General features: G+C 45.5%; 1 protein-coding gene across 3 annotated transcripts in view; it reads right to left on the bottom strand.

Moving 5' to 3' along the window:
• The window catches only part of SPIN1 (spindlin 1), an 85,093-nt gene extending 66,978 nt beyond the window's left edge, over positions 1 to 18,115 (bottom strand). For 2 of the 3 annotated variants that reach the window (XM_030294448.1, XM_030294447.1), the window contains exon 1: positions 17,372 to 17,415. The gene's annotated coding sequence lies outside the window, so the exon portion shown is untranslated. Of the gene's footprint in view, positions 1 to 17,371; positions 17,416 to 18,035 lie in introns of those variants that run through there. The other variant, XM_032595643.1, reaches the window with a different exon arrangement.
• Between the last annotated feature and the right edge of the window lie 413 nt (positions 18,116 to 18,528).

The following is an 18,528-nucleotide window of genomic DNA, read 5'->3' as shown; positions in this document are numbered from 1 at the left end:
ATCTCGGGAAACCACTTTCTTTGCTCATCCAAAAGCAGCAACTCCTCACCTGCTCAAGTTTTATGACATTGCAGCAGTTCCATTCCATCATCAGGCCCCACTTCTGATTCTAGTTCCCCTGCTGTTTCCACCACATCTTCCACTGAAGTCTTGAACTCCTCAAACCCACCCATGAGGGCTGGGATCAGCTTCTTCCAAATTCCTGTTCATGTTGACATTTTGGTCTCTTCCTGTGAATCTAACGGCGTTTAGAATGGTGAGCCCTTTCCAGAAGGTTTTCGGTTGACTTTGCCCATACCCACCAGAGGAGTCACGATCTATGGCAGCTATAACCTTACAAAAGGTATTTCTTCGATAATAAAGTCAAAATTACTCCTTAATCCACAGGCTTCCAGATGGATGTTGTATTACCAGAATGAAAACATTAACCTCATTGGACATTCCATCAAAGTTCCTGGGTGACCAGGTGCACTGTCAATGAGCAGTTATATTTTGAAAGGAACGTTTTTTCCTAAGCAGGTCTTAACAGTGGGCTTAAAATGCTTAGGAAATAGGGGCACCTGGGTGGCTCAGTTGGTTAAGCGTCTGATTCCAGCGCAGGTCATGATCTCACAGTTCATGAGTTCGAGCCCCATGTCGGGCTCTGTGCTGACAGCTCAGAGCCTGGAGCCTGCTTTAGATTCTGTGTCTGTCTGTCTGTCTGTCTGTCTCTCTCTCTGCCCTGCCCCTGCTTGCACTCGGTCTCTCTGACTCACAAAAATAAACATTAAAAAAAAAAACTTAGTAAACAATGCTATAAATAGATGTGCTGTCCCCATGCTCTGTTGTTCCATTTCTAGAGCACAGGCAGAGTAGATTTAGCGTAATTCTTAAGATCCCTAAAATTTTCAAAATGGTAAATGAGCACTGGCTTCAATTTAAAGTTACCACCTGCCATTACCCTCAAACTAGTCGGTGTCTGATGGCATGCAACGACTTCTCTCCAGCTGTGAAAGTCATAGGTACCATCTTCTTCCACTAGAAGGCTGTTCCACCTATACTGAAAATCTGTCGTTTAGTGGAGGCATCTTCACTAATCCTCTCAGCCAGATGCTCTCGATCACTTGCTGCTTCACCTTGTACTTTTAAGGTCACAGAAACGGCTTCTTTCCTGAGACCTATAACCTTCACCAGCTTCAAACTTTTTTGTGAGGCTTCCTTACCTCCTTAGCCTTCACAGAATTGAAGAGTTAGGGCCTTGCTCGGGGTGAATCTTTGGCCAAATGGAATGTTGTGGCTGGTTTGATCATCTACGCAGACGACTAACACTTCCTATCAGCAGCAAGGCTGTTGCACTTTATCATTTGTGTGTTCACTGGAGTAGCACTTTTAACTTCCTTCAAAGAATTCCTCTGCAATCACAACTTGGACGACTGGTACAAGAGGCTTAGCTTTCAGCCCATGTGGGCTTTCACATGCCTTCTTCACTAAGCATAATCGATTCTAGCTTGTGATTGAAAGTGAGAGACATGTGACTCTTCCTTTCCACTGAACACGAAGAGGTCACCGCAGGATTATTTGCTGGCCTGATTTCAATATTGCTATGTCTCAGGGAACAGGGAGGCCTGAAGAGAGGGAGAGATATAGGGGAAGAGCGAGCAAATAGAGCAGTCAGAACACACAAAACATTTTAAAGCTGACCATCTTATATGGGCGTGGTTCGTCGTGCCCCAGAACAACGACAACAGTAAAATCAAAGATTAACTGGTCACACATCACGACAAAAAAATACCACAATAAAAATGTATGAGGTATTGTGAGGATTATCAAAATGTGACACAGAGACATGAAGTAAGCAAATACTGTTAGAAAAGCAGCGCCAGGGTGCCTGAATGGCTCAGTCAGTAGAGCGTGCAACTCTTGATCTTGGGATTGGGGGTTCAAGCCCAACGTTGGTGTACAGATTGCTTAAAAACATAAAATCTCTCGGGTTCCTGGGTGGCTCAGGAGGTTACGTGTCCAACTCTTGATTTCAGCTCAGGTCATGATGTCATGGTTCATGAGATTGAGCCCCTCACTGGGCTCTGTGCTGCCAACAGAGAGGCTTGAGATTCTCTCTCCTTCATTCTCTGCCCTTCCCCCACTACTTGCATATGCTCTCTCTTAAAATAAACAAAGCATTAAAACAAATAAAAAGAAATAAAATCTTCAACAAAGAGAAAAAAGGCACCAACAGACTTGTTCAACAAAGGGTTGCCACAAACCTTCAATCTGTTTAAAAAAAAAAAAAAAAAAGCAGGGGCAGCTGGGTGGCACAGTCAGTTATGCCTGATTTCGGCTCAAGTCATGATCTCACAGTTCGTGAATTTGAGCCCCACATCGGGCTCTCCGATATCAGCGCAGAACCTGCTTTGGATCCTCTGTCCCCCTCTCTCTCTGCCTCTGTCCCCCCTCTGCCTCTCCCTAGCTCATTCTCTCTTTCAAAATAAATACATACACTCAAAAATAAAAATAAAACAGTATCTGTGAAGCACAATAAAGCAAATCATGATAAAACAAGGAATGGCTATATTAAATTACATGGGAAGCATTATCAGATAAAAAGTAATACTGGGGAGCCTGGATGGCTCAGTTAAGCATCCAACTCTTGATTTCGGCTCAGGTCATGATCTCAGAGTTGATGGGATGAAGCCCCATGTGGGGTTCTGCCCTGACAGTGCTGGGACCTGCTTGGGATTCTCTCTCTCCCTCTCTGCCCCTCCCCAACTCTCTCTCTCTCAAAAATAAACACTTCTAAAGATCTGAAATGTCCTGGCACATTATAAGTCATAATTCCTGCTATTATCTTTAAAAACTGTATATCACAAAAATAACCAAAACCCCTTGTCAATTATATTATAATATCTCATCTGATCTTTAACCATCACCAAATTTTAAGTCTTTTATCACAGTTATTGTTTTATTCTGGTGTTTTTAGAAACCTGTACCTGCAATAATGCTTTATCTTCGAGGAGATTCATGGAAAAGACCCTGACGAGTACTCTACAATAAAGATTTCTGAAACTCTTAAAATCATAAAACTGAACTGAGAGTAAGAATTTCTAAAACTCTGCAGTGAAAACTGATGAATTCATAAAACTGCTAATAAAAGATGAAGAATAATTACAGAAGACTAAATGAGCTGATAAAGATAATCGTTAATTTTTATGACTTCATTTCAAACATTGCTAGCTCTTTAATATTTTGTTTTACCGATTTAAAGGACTCCCTTTTCTCCTCTCTTTGTTATCTACAGCTTAACGTCAATTTCACAAAGTTTATCTTTACAACAAAGGTTGACAATATACGTTTCTGCGTGAGTTCAATAAGAATCTGTTCTCCTTACTCCTTGTAACAGGAAACAATTAGACAAGTCCTCAGCTAAACATTTTAGCCTAAAGAAGGTGTTTTATTTTTAAAAGCTTTTTTTTTAATGTTTATTTATTTTGAGAGAAAGAGAGAGAGAGAGAAAATCCCAAGCAGGTTCGATGCTGTCAGCACAGAGCGTGGCACAGGGCTTAAACCCACGAAACATGAAATCACGACTTGAGCCAAAACCAAGAGTGGGTCACTTAACTGAGTGAGCCACCAGGCTCCCCTTGAGAGAGACTTTCAAAGTTCAATCTGAAACTCCTTACGAACAGTTCCACCAAGTGGATTTGAAAAGAGCCTTTACGGTCAAGTTGCTATTTTTGCTGCACTTACGTAAATAATCAAGCCAAGTTTATCAAAACTAGACTTAATTTGAAAAATCAGTCTTCCTGTTCTTTTCAACAGAAATAGTAATAATTATAAAGATAAAAATAATATTGAATAATACACCTTTCTGGATATCAGATTGTAGTCTGTTGTCTTTGAGGTGTTTTTTTACCTGTAAACTGAACTGGTTCCCAAATTCTAGTTTCGTCCACTATTTGACTAGAACTCTAACATTTCCAATTTTCTCCCACTTTTTTGACATGGAATCACTACAAAACTAAAATTAATTTTCTTAAAGCCATATAAACTAAAGCTGGACAACCTGATATAAACTTCAGAGTAACTACAATTGTTCATGTGTAGACAGTCCTCATGCCGCTGCTACGTGGCTGCTCAGAAAGACCACCAGGGACACTCACACTGCAAACCAGGAACATCTGTCAGCTTGCCACCGCCTGCCCCTCACTCCAGCTGAAGATGCTCAGAACCCTGTATTTAGAAACCTTAACTAGCTACTCACCAAACTTAGAAAACTGAATTTATAATTTGCTCGAACTACTAACCTTTTTCTTTTGTTACCAAAGAAATGCCTCATTAAATTACCTGATCGCTCACATCTTACAGAGGCCAAATTTAGGTGGAAAACCTGCCTCCAACACCACCCCCTGAAATACAATATCCTCTTGTTCATCCTGTCCTACATATTTTGAGAATAGGTGTTTGCTAGGACATTATGTTGTGCCTATGTAATTATTTTTTTAAAAAGTGTAAACTGACTTAGGTAAAACCTGAATCCAATTATAGTCCATTTATTTGACTGGTTAAATCTTAGCTCCTGGGAATCCCTGCTCTGGGGAATTTTTCAATCCTTGGCTCTTGTTCTCCTCACTATATTCTCTCAAAGGTTTTAAAACTATTTTTTTTAACATTTATTTATTTTTGAGAGAGTGTACTCAAGCGCATGCACATGAGGGAGGGGCAGACAGAGAGGAAGAGAGAGAATCGCAAGCTATCTCCACACTGTCAGCACAGAGCCTGATGTGAGATTTGAGCTCACGAACCAGATCATCATGACCTGAGCCAAGATCAAGAGTCAGATGCTTAACCGACTGAGCCACCCAGGCGCCCCTCTCTCGAAGGTTTTAAATGCCTGTTGGCAGCCACTCACATGACAAATGGTATCCATCAGGATCAAACAACTGGATGGTATCAAAAACAATCACATGAATAATGACAACAGTCACTACATGGCCTCCAGCCTGATGACTCTACTAATGGAAACAGCAAATGTGCTTATTCTTCTGCCTATTTCAGCGGTAGTAATCAAGAATAACAGTATAACAGCTGGTCATACTCTCAGCCTGCTAAGCCAATGACCAAAAGGATGTAATTGTTAAAATCAAGGACAGGCAAAGACCAGCCTTGAGGATCCCCCATGCAGACAGAACCAGTTTTCTCATGCAGGCAAAGCTTAATGCAGCTTACCAGGCAAGGCTAACTTGACCTGGATCATTACTTTCTTGTGCCTCTAAAAATTACAAGCAAAACTTGAACGGTTTCCCAAGGTTGATACATGGTAACCACTGACCGATTCCATATTATTTAAGAGAATTCTAACATCATAACTAATCTCTGTGAATACAGTCACTGCCTTCTCACCATATAAGCTTCTTTATAACAATATACCTGTAAGCTTCATTCTATGTTCTGATTTGACCGCTTACAAACGGTCATTTTGGTGTGTGAGCACCAAACGTTTACTAATTACTACTTCAGTTATTCATTGGTCTTACTCTGGCTATTTTGAACCTTTGACACTATCAAAGAGCCAAATTTTCCAGAAATGAAAAAAGTACAATAAATTTAATGGAGACATTAACAGTAGCCTAATCTTATTAAAAATTAGCGAACTAAGAGAGACCAGAAGAAAATATCCAGAATGAAGCATGCAGAGGGTAAGAAACTGAGAGGTTTGGGGTGCCTGGGTGGCTTAGTCGGTTAAGCATCCGACTTCAGCTCAGTTCATGATCTCCTAGTTCGTGAGTTCAAGCCCTGCACCAGGCTCTGTACTGACAGCTCAGAGCCTAGAGCCTGGAGCCTGCTTAGGATTCTGTCTCTGTCTCTCTCTCTCTGCCCCTCCGCTGCTCATGCTCTGTCTCTCCTTCAAAAATAAATGAGCATTAGAGGCGCCTGGGTGGCGCAGTCGGTTAAGCGTCCGACTTCAGCCAGGTCACGATCTCGCGGTCCGTGAGTTCGAGCCCCGCGTCGGGCTCTGGGCTGATGGCTCGGAGCCTGGAGCCCGTTTCCGATTCTGTGTCTCCCTCTCTCTCTGCCCCTCCCCCATTCATGCTCTGTCTCTCTCTGTCCCAAAAATAAATAAACGTTGAAAAAAAAAAAAATTTAAAAAAAAAAAAATAAATGAGCATTAAAAAAAAAGACAAAAGAGGGGCACCTGGGTGGCTCAGTCGGTTGAGCGTCCGACTTCAGCTCAGGTCATGATCTCACAGTCTGAGTTCGAGCCCTGCAACGGGCTCTGTGCTGACAGCTCAGAGCCTGGAGCCTGCTTCAGATTCTGAGTCTCCCTCTCTCTTTGCCTCTCCCCTGCTCATGCTCTGTCTCTGTCTCAAAAATAAATAAAAACATTAAAAAAAATTTTTTTTTTTAAAGAAGAAAAAAATTGAGAGGGTCTAATATGCTTCGGGTGGATTCTTAGAAGAGGCGGAAGGAGGCAGGAAGCAGAAAAACTTTAAAAGATGGTGTCTATGAACTTTTGAAAAGAATGAAAATTACTTTAGTACATATTTACTAAGAACTAAAAAACAAAATATAAATAAGTATATACCTAAACACATCACGGTAACATTGTTGAAATCCAAAGACAAAAATGTCTTAGAAGTCTTAAGTAAAAAAAGACAGTTTCCACTCATGGGAGCAAATATTAAACTGACAACATACATCTCATAGAGAAAATGAAGCTGAAGATGTAATTCAGTAACTTCTTTCAATGCCTCAGAAGAAAAACAAGTTAGGAAATTCTATACACATCAAAACTATCCTTCAAAATCAATTTGTGAAATTTTTAGCTAACATAATCAGAGAATTCACTCTTAGCAGCCATACAACAGGTGCAAAACACAGAGTATTCTTCAGGCAGAAGGAAAATATTCAAAGATGGGGAACTGGAATTACAGCAAGGAATGAAGAACAATAAAAAGGATAAATCTAAATAACTATTGATTATACAATATTTTTAAGATAAAATAGATACAGAACTAAAGCAGCACAATAGTTGCAATGAAAATGAGATAAATGGAGTTTAAGTGCCCAGGAAATGGAGGATATACCCAAATATTGTATTTTGAGAAGTCAAAGATGCAGGGTTTTTTTTGTTTTGTTTTGTTTTGTTTTTTTTTATTTTTGGGACAGAGAGAGACAGAGCATGAACAGGGGAGGGGCAGAGAGAGAGGGAGACACAGAATCGGAAACAGGCTCCAGGCTCTGAGTCATCAGCCCAGAGCCTGACGCGGGGCTCGAACTCACGGACCGCGAGATCGTGACCTGGCTGAAGTCGGACGCTTAACCGACTGCGCCACCCAGGCGCCCCAAAAGATGCAGGTTTTAAATAATTTCCAAGTTAATTGGGCGCTTGGGTGTCTCAGTGGGTTAAGCATCTGACTTCAGCTCAGGTCATGAACTCATGGTTTGGGAGAGCCCCACATTGGGCTCTCTACTGTCAGCACAGAGCCCGCTTCAAATCCTCCGTCACCCTCTCTCTCTCTGCCCCTCCCCTTCTCAAAAATAAACATTAAAAAATAACCTCCAAGTTAACAAAAAAATAAAGAACAAGGATCCAAAAAAAATGAGAGAAAAGGGTACATTAAACAGGTTTAATAAAGAGAAAGCACGTATTAAGATTTAAACCCAACTGTGTCAGTTATTTTGTTAAATGTCAACAAACTGAATTTTCCAAACGTAAGAAATATTGTCAGACTAGGTTTTTTTTTTTAATTCTAACTATACATTTGACAAAATAATCACTCAAAATGTAAGCACACAGAAAAGTATGAAAATAAAGGGTAAAAAGAGATAACAGACTGCATATACTAACCAGAAAAAAAAAGTGCAGCTATATTAATATTCAGCTAAGTAAGCTTTATCTCTAACAATACTTTTTTCTTAAAGAGGAACACTCAATGACTTTATAAGACTCAACTGATGAGGAATATATACAACTATAAACATGTATGCACCTAACAACATATCCTCAAAATATATAAAGCAAAAACTATCAGAACTAAGAAGGAACAGACAAATGCAAGATCAGGGTATCAATACATTTCTCTTTTGAATCGATACATCCAGTAGAGTGAAAGAAAAAACAAGCAAAGACACAGAAGAATTTAACATGACTAACCAAGTTGAACTGGCAAATATAGGCAGTGCATCCAACAAATGCAAAAGCACATTCTTTCCAAGCACACACTGGATATTTACAAAAATTCATCATATGTTGGGCCATAAAGCAAGCTTTAAAATTTTCATAAGCTTTTAGTGTTCTGACTACAATGGAATTACAGTAGAAATATAAGTAGAGCACAGAGTATTATTACAGTAGTGAAACTACTGTGTATGACTCTGTTATCATGGATATATATCACATATTTATCAAAACTTCTAGAGTATACACCATCAACAGTAAATCCTAACATAAACTATGTACTCAGAATGGTGATGATGTGCTAACACAGGTTCAGTAATTGTAACAAACAAATGTTCAATCTGGTGCAGGATATTGATAATGGGGGAGGCTGGGGACAGGGGCTGGGGGATCAGGAGATCCAGGAGAACTCAGTACTTTCTGCTCTGTTTTGCTGTGAACTTCAAACTGCTCTTAAAAATAAAGACTTATCTGTAAGGATAACCCCAGAAACCTTAGTTAAGAAAACTCAACACAAAATAATTCCCATTTCCCACCCCTGCCTTCCCACTCCTCTTCTTTTCTCCACCCCACCCTTCCTGTACTTCCCTCTGCTTTCTGCCCACTGTAGACACATAAAAGACCAGCACGGTAGGAAGCTGCATCTGGAAACATGATCACTGGCAAGAGGGAAGGGATATGGAAAATCTCACTACTGCTCTTAAAGTTTATGTGATGAATCTCTTCTGCTCCCATTTCACTGACCAAGATAAATACATGGCCACATCTAACTCAGGAACCAGAATGAGATACTACCATACACCCACTGAAATGTCTAAAATTACAAAGACCAACAATACCAAACATTGGTGAGGATGTAAAGCAACAAGGATTTGTTCACCGTAGTATGAATAGAAACTGGTATACCCACTTTGGAAAAGTTTGGCATTATCTACTAATATTGGACAGAACATATGACCCAGCAATTCTACTCCTGAGTGTACTGAACAGTAAAGCATGCAAAAGAAACACATACCTGAATGTTCACATCAAGTCCACGCTCGTGAATCCTGTGACAGCCATGAAAATGAGCCTCCTGAATCACCTACCATGGGGAGGTGCACTACTCTGAACTCACCATCACCCTTCCCACCAGGACCACACTTCCCACAGGCTGTTTCTAGCCAAAGATCGGCCACAGGCAGAATACTAAAGCAGGCTTATTCCTGCAGGACAAGAGACTCCTGTGACTCCCAACTCTGGCTGGAAGACTCCTCACTGGCCTTGCTTAAACTTTCTTAAAACTACACTGCAGTCACCAGACTCTGCCTACCAAACATTCTCTATCCCTTTCTCTTCCATATGCAACAGACCAGCAAGGTGCTGACAGCACCCTCACATGTATTTCCTCTGCTACATCTAAATGTGATCCAAACTTGCTGTCTTCTGGCTCTTTGGAGGCTTGAACCAACAGTCTCAAACCAGGAACAACCCAATATTCATCAAAAATGGAATGAAGAGCCATGAAAAGTACAATTCATATGTGAATAAAAAAAACAACTCTAGTGACCACATGGTTACATGAACGGCAATTCCACAGTTGGTGTGGATTAAACAACACCAGAATAAACCAAAGAAATTACCAGTAGTTGCAACCCGAAGATTAGTTTTTTTTTTCTTTCTTTTTTTAAAACATTTTTTGTAAGTAATCTCTACACCCAATGGTGGCGCTTGAACTCACGACCCCAAGATCAAGAGTCACATGCTCTACTGACTGAGCCGACCAGGCACGCCCCACAAAGATTAATTCTAAATTAAGACCATGCCACAGACCTGCCACTCCAGGATCCAACTATCCCCACCACATTTATGGATCCTGCAGTTCCCACTGTGATTTCTGACCTTAACAGTGACCAGAGCCCTCTAGGATCCTGGGGCTCCCTTTGCAGCTTCAGGGTAAGGCATGAGCACGGAATCCTCCCAGAGTGGGTGACCAGGCCTGTCACAACATTCCAATCTCCCTAAGCCTTTGGATGCCTTCTTTCTCCATGGTATACCAACAGTTTTGGCACCTCAGCTTTGCTTAGACAGACCACCTTTTGTTTGTTTCAGGTAATCAACCAGAACTCTAATCCCTCAAGCTACAACACTGATCCAGAACGTCTGCTGATGAGCCCACATCAACAAATACGGCCTAACCAACCTTCAGGTCCCTTCCACCATAATCCCACCCCCCCTTAAGATCCATTCCCACAGGGGCGCCTGGGTGGCTCAGTCGGGTAAGCGTCCGACTTCAGCTCAGGTCACGATCTCGCGGTCCGTGAGTTCGAGCCCCGCATCGAGCTCTGGGCTGATGGCTCAGAGCCTGCAGCCTGCTTCCGATTCTGTGTCTCCCTCTCTGTCTGCCCCTCCCCCGTTCATGCTCTGTCTCTGTCTGTCTCAAATATAAATAAACGTTAAAAAAAATTAAAAAAAAAAAGATCCATTCCCACAAATATTCCCCAGGTTCCTACCTATACAGTGGCAAACCAAACCATCTTTTGGGTCACACTCTGCACCTCCCACTTTGGGGCCTGCTAGGACCATCCCTGGGGGAGGAAAGGCAATTACAGGTTTTCCAGGCAAAGGGAGATGAAGTTCCTCACACAGGTGACAGAAACGCTGCTTCTACTGGCAAAGGAAGCCCAGCAGAATTTAGGTCTCTAACTTAATGGCAATCTGACCGTATGTCCCTAATCCAATTCTTAGAATCCCATTCTTTATCCATCAGTGCTCCTTACAAATTTGGAATTCAAGATGAATTTTTTACAGCAGTCACAGAAACTTTCAGCTCCCTTATGTGGAATCTGAGTTAAGAATTTAAAACCCTGGGGCGCCTGGGTGGCGCAGTCGGTTGAGCGTCCGACTTCAGCCAGGTCATGATCTCGCGGTCCGTGAGTTCGAGCCCCGCGTCAGGCTCTGGGCTCATGGCTCAGAGCCTGGAGCCTGTTTCCGATTCTGTGTCTCCCTCTCTCTCTGCCCCTCCCCCGTTCATGCTCTGTCTCTCTCTGTCCCAAGAATAAATAAACGTTGAAAAAAAAAAAAAAATTTAAAAAAAAAAAAAAAAAAAAAGAATTTAAAACCCTGAGCTCATCATTTCGCTTTGTAATGTTTTAACTTGGCTAGACTGAACCACATCCCCGGTTCTAGTTTGGGCGGGCCACGGGAGAGTTCTCATGCAGCACCTGTGGCTGCACATGTGCCGCCTGCATTCACTGCTCTTCTGGTCGCCCTCACTGATGCCAGGCAGACTCGGCCCTGCAAGGCTGCTGTGAAGGCTTGCCCTTCCCCCAGGTTCCCAGAGAGTCCTGCCCCCCGTACCACAGGTGCGGTGAGCTCCAGGACAAGGGCCCACCTTGTGCATGGCACCCACAGCACCAAAGTCAGAGGCAACAGAACTGACACAACTTTCAATTCATCCTGTACAGCAGACCAGACATACCCACAAAGCACCTGGCCAACTACTGCCCAGGGCACGGGTTTGAGCAGTCACGACCCAAGCACCAAGCTGAATACTAGAAAACTAATCATGGGCAAAAACAGGAACAATTTCTGTTTTCACGAAACTCAACATTCTAAAGAAAATAAAAATTCATTACATTACATTCATTTACAGTATAATTTTGAGAAGAGCAGTAAGGTCAGCAGTGTCTCTAATAGGAGAACTTAACTACAGGGAAGTCAAGAAAAAACTCAAAAACTTCAGAAAGTTGATGGCTGTGGTAGCAGGTAATGGATATACAGAGTTCTCTGGACTATTCTACCTTATTACAAAAATCTGCGAACTCACACAAAAAGAATTTCGTGAAAAAGTGATACTTAAGACAAACTTTAAAGAAAGACTAGGGGAGTGCCTGGGTGGCTCGATCCCTTGAGCATCAACTCTTGATTTCAGCTCAGGTCATGATCTCAAGGTTCATGGGATGGAGCCCCGCGTCGAGCTCTGTGCTGACAGCCCTGGGCCTGCTTGGGATTCTCTCTCTCTCCCTCTCTCTCTCAAAAACAAACAGACTTAGGAAGAAAAAGAAAAAAAAAAAAAAAAACCTGGAAGAACCGAAACAAGAACCAAAACAAAAACATTCCAGGCAGAAGAAAAGAACCAGTGCCCTGTGGTCTGGCGGAGAAGGTGCCGGGCACAGAAGAACGACAGGCGTGGCTGGAGCAAGGAAAACAAAGGGAGATGTGACGCCCGTGAGGCGAGGCACAAACGATAAAAATTACACATGCCTGTGAGGTCGTGTTATGAAATTGTGTCCTTAAAGCAATGGGAAGCCACTGAGAGTCTTAAGTAAAAAGGTGACATAATCAGATCTACCTTTTTAAACTGGAATTTTTTGACACTAACAAAATTTCAAACATGTTTACCTTTTACCCAACAATCTCACTATCTTAAAGCTATACCTGCAAAAACACAAAATAACACATCTACAAGGTTATTCCCTACAGCAGGCACATATAACAGCAATAAAATACAAACAACCTGTGTTCACCGTTATGAAACTAGAAGCACAAAAGAATGGAAAAGAGCTTGTATAAAGCAATCTCCAGAATGTATTAAATTAAAAAAAAAAAACAAAAAACCCCACAAAAAACAGAAAAGTGTTGAGTTCTACCTTTTGTTTAAAAAAGGAAAGGAAATAAAAATATGCCAGTGCTTGTATCTGCAAAAACAAAACACTGGAAGAATAAACCAGAAACTAACAAAAAGGGGGCACGAGGGGAACGGTGCAGGAGACAGGAATGGAATGATGTGACCATACCTCTGTAACACGGCTTTGGCTTCTGAACTGCGTAAATGTTTTACATACTGAAAAAAAATACATTAAACAAAATGAACGCAATCATTAAGCACTAAAGATTTCGTGAAAATAAACCAAATTAATAATCAAATTGGTAAGAATCAGAAAGAAAATATTTTCAAATCATTTCATAATTCCAAATGTCGACTGTGCATCCTTATGTAGATATATTTTACGAACAAAAAGGACTATAATGAAATACAAACCAACACTATGCTGTTACTGGTGTTTCCAAACGTCATTTACACTGCAGGACAAAGGGAAGTAATGTTGCAAAGAATGCAAATTTTCAATGTTAGAGAAAAAAGGATGAACTCAAAGGAAAAACCCTGAGTTGTTAAATACAAATTGGAAATATCAATACAAAATCAAGTTGCATGTATTTCCCACATCTGTCTACTGAAAGTAGGGGCATCCCAGTAGCAATAAGGAAACACAGAACCAGATTTTGGTATCTAACTTCCACTCTCCAATAAAAGCAGCTGAAAGAACTGGCTGATAAAGAAAGCACAAAGTGAGTCATGAGCATCTGGTATCAGAAAGCAAGAAACGGTTCAAAGATTAATGGGGTGGCACCAAGGGAAGACACCCAGCTTGAAGGGACTGCATGGTGCCCAAGTTAAGACAAGCCGAGGAAAAAGAATGAGGACTACTTGAGTATAACACTGAATATACCAAAGCCCATGGGTCCACAGTGGTCTAAAGACAAAAAGCAAAAAGAGCAACTCACAACAGCCCAATCCTGTACGCAGGAAAAAGGACATTCTGACCACTTGTCAGGACCTAGATTAATTACTATGGTTTAAGAATACGACTAACTAATATAAAAACATATGGACATGTAGATTCACATGCCTGTGACTACAGAGATCATTTATAGATACACACAAGGCCATACACATACACGTCCAAAAATTACACATAGGCTATAAGGATATAACTATAAACAAACTAAAACTTACTATAAATACAATCTAAGTTTTTTAAAAAGTTGTTCTGCCTTTCTAAAAGACAACACTACAATCTAACAATACCTAAAATGGTATAAAAAATATTTTACTAGTCTCTTCATTTACACTCTCGATATCTGGATAAAGTAAACATATGCTGAATGTATCCCTCTCCCTCTACCTCCTCCACCCAAAACACTCATCACATTCAACATTCTAGTGACTCCAGACTGACTCCCCTTGTCCCAAATGACTTCATCCACCGCCTCCCACAGGCTGGACCAGAGATCCTGTGCTGGCAGATTCCTTCAGTCCACCTTTCATGCTGCTTAATGCCTTCCAATGGCTTTCCCCACCTACAGGGTAAACACCAACTGCCTGGATATGGTATGCAGAATTACGTCAAATCTAGCCCCAAATTCTTGCTACACAGAATGGCCCTGCCAAACTACAGCTGGTGTCAGCATTGGTAACGTCATCATCACCAGCATCGGTACCCACAGGGCACCTACTACAGGGACCCAGAAGTTTACACTTGATGAGGTAGGTGTTCTAACCCCATCTAACAGATAAACACACGCATAGGAGTAAATGCTAACACGGGGCAATCTTTGGTTGGGATTCAAATCCAGGATGGTCTCAAACACTCTCTGCGCACCTCTGCTGTGGCTGTCCTTCTCTGCTCTCCTGCTCTATACTCTTGATCCTTCTCGGGCATCGCCTTCTCCGCCAAATGCTCTCAGCATCAAATTCCCTCACCACATGCAGGCAGATCTTCCCCACCAGACTGAAAGGTCTGCAAGGGCACATCTTTATGCATTATGCCCATACATGACTCATTTTATTAAGAACAAAGATTCAATTAAAAATTGCATTGAATACTGGGCACAACTTATCAAACTGTTCACTTCAACATTAAAAATACCGTGCAAAGTTCAAAAGCAGGAAGAAAAGGAAATCAACAATGACTGGCAGGGGCTGTTGCATTTCAGGACTGCACCGGGAACCCTACAAATTCAGTTAATGCTCAAGATGGCCTCGTGTGACAACTCAGAAATGGCAAGTTCAAAAGGCCAAGAGGTGGCGGGGTGGGAGTGGGAATCAGTTGTGTGGCTTCAGACCAGGACGGAGTGGGGCTGGATTTCCACCCAGACACCGCAGAGTTGAAGGCCACACTATCTCCATGGCCAACTCCAGAGCCCACAGCCTTCTCACAACACCATAACGTCTGCCAAATTGAACAACATACTTGGGCAAAATAGTTGATTCCCTCTTCCAAGTTCTTCTCATTCAAGGAACAGGGAAAGAAAACATTTAATTAAGCATCAATAAACATAAGCGAGTATTTACGTAGATATGTATTAACTGCTCTTTCTCAGCAAATTAAGATCCTGTTAACAGCTAAACCAAAAGAAATACTCAACAGCATTATTTTTAATCTCTAAATAACCCATGTGATTAATTCTTCAGATACAGCATCCCTACCATGTAATTTTAATGTACCAAGAAAAAACTGCTAACAATTAAGAAGTACAGTGAGTGAAGCTGCAAATGATGGACAATCAAGTAAATCACCGGAAACTGAAAACACTATTATCAAATTTCTCAACTTAAGACTTCAGATTAATAACTCTCATATCTTATGACTAAAAGCCAAATTTGAGATACTGCCCTAAGATGCACAGGCACACACAAACCCCACCAACGTCCCAGTTCACACTTAAGGGACAGGTACCATTATCTAAGACGCTCTGTATGGACAGCGACGACCAACACTTCATCGTCACCTGAATTTCATGGGTGTTAACAAATGTTCCATTAAAAACACATCAAAGAGATCTGCCACCAACCATGGGAACAGTACTGCAGTATTTCTCAAGGCCCTTAATTCGATGAAATGAACTGTGACCCTAATGGAGGGCAAAACACAGCACTGTTTCCCAAATTTAGGTGACCAAGGAACCCTCTGTTTTTCCTGTAGTATATCTTAGATCTAGAGTCACAGAGACACTACCTTAAACAACACTTCAGATATTCCAAAACTAAGTAAATGCCTTATTCTGAATTGGTAACTAAGGGTACTGTCAGAAGCAGTAGTGGTGGAATTTCTGGGATTTATCCAAAGGTTTAAAAAATATATACACATATATAGACAAATATATATTAAACATAGAGAACTACAGGCCTTTTTTACCTTACACATTTCACAACATCTTAACAGTAACCATTTCGCTACTCAAGACCAAAACTAAAAACATTCTATTTTATTTCTCACTAGAAATTAATACCTACTATCCATAATTTTGACATAAACATTGTGCGACCTTTACTCGTTATCAAGTCTAATAACGAATGTTTTCTGTAAACTCCTGGCTCTTCCAATTTCGGGGTGTCTGCCCATCAGCCAAGGCTGGGGGAAGGAACTGAGGAGGTTCCTGGTTGATGTGACCCCATGTGAAGTGTCACCACCTCTAAAAGGATGCTCACAACCTCTAAGAGCATTCTCAAACTCAACCTGCCCCGGGATACACCACCAAGGGCAGGCTGGATTTCCATTTCCTAACAAAAGCTGTGTGGAAAGCGGTCACAGCCCTCTCCCTCCACCCTTTCCAGACCAGAGTTCCTTCCAGAAAATTCCAACACAGGAAAGTTACAGGTGTTCACGTCTCGGAAGGTATGTCGTCTCCAGCTGCCGTGGCGTCACACGCTCGAGTGTGCCCGGTGCCGCCTCCTGATGCTCCCGCTAGCGCAGCCCCTCCACCCGCGTATCCCACCCCGATGTGCGTGGAAACTCCCGCTCCGACCCCAGGTCCCCCAGCGCACGGCACGCGACACCGCGTCCGCACGACCCCGCTGCGTCAACATGCGTGGTGCGCCCCCCTTGCGGCCGCTCCCACCGGGGCCCCCAGAGCCCACCCCGAGCACTGCGCAGCTTCTGCGTCGCCCCATCCATCCCGGCGCCCGGGGCGCAGCGCTCTCAAGGTCACTCGGGAGGCTGGGGCGCGAGGGGCGGCCCCGGGCGGGGGCGGGGCGGGGGGGCGACCCGAGCCCGCAGCGCCCCGCCCCTCCCCCCGCCCGGGAGGGGGGGGGTCCCGTCCCGCGCCACGCCCGGCCGATTATGCAACGCTCCTGCGCCCCGCCCCCGCCGCCCCCCGCCCGCCAGCGCCCAGGCCTGCGGAACAAAGCGCGCGGGGGCCTGCGGCCGGGCGGGCCGGGCGGCCGCCATGTTGGCGGGGGCGGCGAACAAAGGCGCGCGGCCGGAGCCCGAGGCCCCCCACCCGAGGCCCGGCCGGCAGGGGGCGCTGTGCAGGCGCCGCCCGCGCCCGGACAATGCACCGCGGCCCGGCCGCCGCTCCCCGGGCTCCGCCGCCGCCCCGCAGCGCGCCCCGCCCGCGCCCCCCTCGCGGCCCTCGCTCTCCACCCTCCGACCCGCGACACGCGGGCCTCACCTGCCGGCCGCCGAGGCCGCCGTCCGCAGCCCGCGGGCCCCGCCGTCCCGCGCCGCACTCCCGCCCCGGCCCGACCGAGCCAGACGGCGCCGCCCCGCCCCCGCTCCGCTCCGCGGCCGCCGCCGCCCGCCCCCGGCCGCACGGCGCACGCGCACTGCGCTCGCCGACTGCGCCGGCCGCGCCGCCCGGCCCCGGCCCAACGGGCCGCACTGCGCAGGCGCCGCAGACGGCGGGCGGGGTCTGGCGGCAGGGCGGAGCCTAGAGGGCCTCGGGGCGCGGCCTGGAGCCCCGAGCGGATCAGGGGCAGCTCACCTGCAGGCGGGGCGGGGCCTGGCGCTGCAGCGGTACACGGCCTGGGAGCCGGGCTAGGCGGGAGGCGGGACTGGGCCTGGTGCGACTCACCAGGCCGCGAGGCGGGGAAGAGGCGGGACGGAGCGCGACAGGGCCTGGCGGCTGGGTGGAGCCCGGCGGGCGGCGGGCGGGGCCTGGGGCTGCTCACCTGGCGGCGGGTAGGGCGGGCCGGACGAAGCTGGACCTGGCCCGGCGGCCGGGCGGGGAATGGCGCCACTCACCCGGCGGTCGGGCGGATGCGAAGGGACGGCGCGGGACGGGGCCTGGGGGCCGGGAGGGGCCCAGCGAGCGGGCAGGGCTGGGAACCGCTCACCTGGCGGCGGGGCTGGTGCGGCTCTCACGGGCCTAGTGGGCGATGGGGTCTGGCGCCGCTCACCTGGCAGCTGGGCGGGCGGGACGGAGCAGGGCGGGCCCGACGCCGCGCTCTCCCGGTGGCGGCGTGGGCGGCCGGGGCGGGGCCGGGCGGGGCTCTCACCTGGTGGCGCCGGGGGCAGCTGGGCGGGGCCCCGGGGCGGGCGCGCGGGGCCGGCCCCCAGGTGTGCGCCGGGAAGGGGCGGTGTTCGGGGCGTCGAGCCCCGGGAGCCTGGGGCGCCAGGGCTCGCGCCGGAAGTCAGGCATCCTGGGAAGTTTCGTTTTCGTTCAGTGGGAGGACTTTCGCGGATGGACCTGCCCTCCTCATTCTTGGATCTAAGCAGTAAGTCGTCCTGCAGCGCGCACGCCGCCCGGGTGGATGAGGCCGGGTACGGTGGTAGGGGCGTCCGCGGGCTGAGCCGTGGCTGCGTTGACACTGGCCACACGCCGGGTAG

This window comes from Lynx canadensis, chromosome D4, assembly GCF_007474595.2.
Source record: "Lynx canadensis isolate LIC74 chromosome D4, mLynCan4.pri.v2, whole genome shotgun sequence".
In the NCBI taxonomy this organism is placed as follows: domain Eukaryota; kingdom Metazoa; phylum Chordata; class Mammalia; order Carnivora; family Felidae; genus Lynx; species Lynx canadensis.
Note: the sequence above shows the minus strand (reverse complement) of the source record. Positions and strands in the feature narration are given on the sequence as shown.